Below are 3,940 nucleotides of genomic sequence, written 5' to 3'. Positions count from 1 at the left end.
CTATAAACGAGCTGCAAAATAAAATGGAAACGACCATGGCTCGGATTGAAGAGGCAGAGGAAAGAATAGGTGAACTAGAAGATAAAATTATGGAAAAAGAGGAAGCTGAGGAAAAGAGAGATAAAAAAATCCAGGAGTATGAGGGGAAAATTAGAGAACTAAGTGATGCACTAAAGAGAAATGATCTACGCATAATTGGTGTTCCAGAGGAGGAAGAGAGAGGGAAAGCTGCTGAAGGTATACTTGAACAAATCATAGCTGAGAACTTCCCTGAACTGGGGAAGGAAAAAGGCATTGAAATCCAAGAGGCACAGGGAACTCCCTTCAGACGTAACTTGAATCAATCTTCTGCACAACATATCATAGTGAAACTGGCAAAATACAAGGATAAAGAGAAAGTTCTGAAAGCAGCGAGGGATAAACGTGCCCTAACATATAAAGGGAGACCTATAAGACTCGTGACTGATCTCTCTTCTGAAACTTGGCAGGCCAGAAAGGCATGGCAGGAGATCTTCAATGCGATGAACAGAAAAAATATGCAGCCGAGAATCCTTTATCCAGCAAGTCTGTCATTTAGAATAGGAGAGATAAAGGTCTTCCCAAACAAACAAAAACGGAAGGAATTTGTCACCACTAAACCAGCCCTACAAGAGATCCTAAGGGGGATCCTGTAAGACAAAGTACCAGAGACATCGCTACAAGCATAAAACATACAGACATCACAATGACGCTAAACTCATGTCTTTCTATAATATCACTGAGTGTAAATGGACTAAATGCACCAACCAAAAGACATAGGGTATCAGAATGGATAAAAAAACAAGACCCATCTATTTGCTGTCTACAAGAGACTCATTTTAGACCTGAGGACACCTTCAGATTGAGAGTGAGGGGATGGAGAACTATTTATCATGCTACTGGAAGCCAAAAGAAAGCTGGAGTTGCCATACTTATATCAGACAAACTAGACTTTAAATTAAAGGCTGTAACAAGAGATGAAGAAGGGCATTATATAATAATTACAGGGTCTATCCATCAGGAAAAGCTAACAATTATAAATGTCTATGCGCCGAATACCGGAGCCCCCAAATATATAAGACAATTACTCATAAACATAAGCAACCTTATTGATAAGAATGTGGTAATTGCTGGGGACTTTAACACCCCACTTACAGAAATGGATAGATCATCTAGACACACAGTCAATAAAGAAACAAGGGCCCTGAATGATACATTGGATCAGATGGACTTGACAGATGTATTTAGAACTCTGCATCCCAAAGAAACAGAATATACTTTCTTCTCGAGTGCACATGGAACATTCTCCAAGATAGATCATATACTGGGTCACAAAACAGCTCTTCATAAGTTTACAAGAATTGAAATTATACCATGCATACTTTCAGACCACAATGCTATGAAGCTTGAAATCAACCACAGGAAAAAGTCTGGAAAACCTCCAAAAGCATGGAGGTTAAAGAGCACCCTACTAAAGAATGAGTGGGTCAACCAGGCAATTAGAGAAGAAATCAAAAAATATATGGAAACAAACGAAAATGAAATACAACAATCCAAACGCTTTGGGACGTAGCGAAGGCAGTCCTAAGAAGAAAATACATTGCAACCCAGGCCTATCTCAAGAAACAAGAAAAATCCCATATATAAAATCTAACAGCACACCTAAAGGAAATAGAAGCAGAACAGCAAAGACACCCTAAACCCAGCAGAAGAAGAGAAATAATAAAGATCAGAGCAGAAATAAACAATATAGAATCTAAAAAAAACTGTAGAGTAGATCAACGAAACCAAGAGTTGGTTTTTTGAAAAAATAAACAAAATTGACAAACCTCTAGCCAGGCTTCTCAAAAAGAAGAGGGAGATGACCCAAATAGATAAAATCATGAATGAAAATGGAATTATTACAACCAATCCCTCAGAGATACAAGCAATTATCAGGGAATACTATGAAAAATTATATGCCAACAAACTGGACAACCTGGAAGAAATGGACAAATTCCTAAACACCCACACGCTTCCAAAACTCAATCAGGAGGAAACAGAAAGCTTGAACAGACCCATAACCAGCGAAGAAATTGAATCAGTCAACAAAAATCTCCCAACAAATAAGAGTCCAGGACCAGATGGCTTCCTAGGGGAGTTCCACCAGACGTTTAAAGCAGAGATAATACCTATCCTTCTCAAGCTATTCCATTCATTCCTTAGTAGGATGTTCTTTAACCTCCATGCATTTGGAGGTTTTCTAGTCTTTTCCCTGTGGTTGATTTCAAGTTTCATATCATTGTAGTCTGAAAGTGTGCATGGTATGATCTCAATTATTTTACATTTATTAAGGGCTGTTTTGTGACCCAGTATGTGATCTATCTAGAAGAACGTTCCCTGTGCACTCAAGAAGAAAGTACATTCTGTTGCTTTGGGATGCAGAGTTCTAAATATATCTGTCAAGTCCATCTGGCCCAATGTATCATTCAGGGCCATTGTTTCTTCACTTCTACCTCCTTTCAGAATTCTATCTCTATCCTTGTATTTTGCCAGTTTCACTAAAATATGTCATGCAGAAGATCAATTCAAGTTACATCTGAAGGGAGTTCTCTGTGCCTCTTGGATTTCAATGCCTGTTTCCTTCCCCAGATCTGGGAAGTTCTCAGCTATGATTTGTTCAAGTATATCTTCAGCCCCTTTCTATCTCTCTTGTTTTTATGGAATTCCTGTGACACAAATATTGTTCTGTTTGATTGCATCATTTAGTTCTCTAAATCTTCCCTCGTGATCCTGGATTGTTTTTATCTCTCTTTTCCTCAGCTTCCTCTTTTTCCACAATTTTATCTTCTAATTCTCTTATTCTCTCCTCTGCCTCTTCAATCCATGCTGTGGCCACCTCCATTTTATTTTGCACCTCATTTATAGGACTTTTTAATTCATAGAAATATGGAATGCTTCATGAATTTGAGTGTCATCCTTGCACAGGGGCCATGCTACTCTTCTCTGTATTGTTCCTATTTTAGTATATGTGCTGCTGAAGAGAGCACTTGCGTATTTTCTTTTGTGGAGTATCATTTGAAATATTTTGTGCACTATTAAAAGTCACTTATTATCTTGTTATTTTATTGTAATATTCTTTATATATTCTAGGTACAAATCCTTTGCCAGATTGTAATTATTTGTACCCAGTCCAAGGCTTGCCTTTTCCTTTGCTTAATGGTGACTTTAGAAGAGCAGGTAAATTTTATATTTGATTAATATAGATTACAACTTTCTCCTGTTATGTGCTTTTCATGTCCTGTTTAAGAAATCCTTTTCATACCTGAGGTTTATACTTTTTTTTACTCTACTTTCTTCTAAGAGTTTTATATCTTTAGCTTTTATATTTAGGTCCTAATTCATTTTTTATAAATTTTTGTGTGTGATATCTGGAGGGATTGAAACATTTTATTCTAATCACATATCCAACATTATTTGTTTATAAAGGAAAATAGCATTATTTTTTGAATGTTGTATCCAGAACGATTTATTAAAAACTTGTCCATTCCATTTAATTACTTTTATATTTCTGTTGAAGTTTAATTGACATGTGGATCTCCTTCTGGATTCTCTGTTTTCTTTCTTCAATCTATATGTCTATTCTTACACCAATACCACATATGTTATTAGTATATCTTTATAATAAGTATTGAAAAAAACAGTGTAAGTCCTCTAACTTCTTCCTTCTCTATCAAAATTATTTTGCCTGCCCTTTGTTTTTTGCATGTCCATATACATTTTACTATCAGTTTGTCAATTTTTACAATTGGTTTTATTTGGAATTTATATAAACCTATCATCTAATTTGGAGAGAATTATCTAAATAATAGCAAGTCTTCCTATTCTTGAACATAGTACATTTCCCTTATTTTGGACTGTGTTTCCCTCAACAACATTTTGT

At 36.0% G+C, this 3,940-nt stretch overlaps 1 non-coding gene across 1 annotated transcript; it reads right to left on the bottom strand.

Annotated features, from left to right (window-relative positions):
• Positions 1-2,940: 2,940 nt before the first annotated feature.
• Positions 2,941-3,047, bottom strand: LOC124506506 (U6 spliceosomal RNA). The gene has a single exon (XR_006960769.1). It is a non-coding gene; the product is annotated as a U6 spliceosomal RNA (small nuclear RNA).
• Between the last annotated feature and the right edge of the window lie 893 nt (positions 3,048-3,940).

This window comes from Lynx rufus, unplaced genomic scaffold, assembly GCF_022079265.1.
Source record: "Lynx rufus isolate CCGP_SWC_20201006 ecotype Redwood Valley unplaced genomic scaffold, mLynRuf1.p SCAF_9, whole genome shotgun sequence".
Classification (NCBI taxonomy): Eukaryota; Metazoa; Chordata; class Mammalia; order Carnivora; family Felidae; genus Lynx; species Lynx rufus.
Note: the sequence above shows the minus strand (reverse complement) of the source record. Positions and strands in the feature narration are given on the sequence as shown.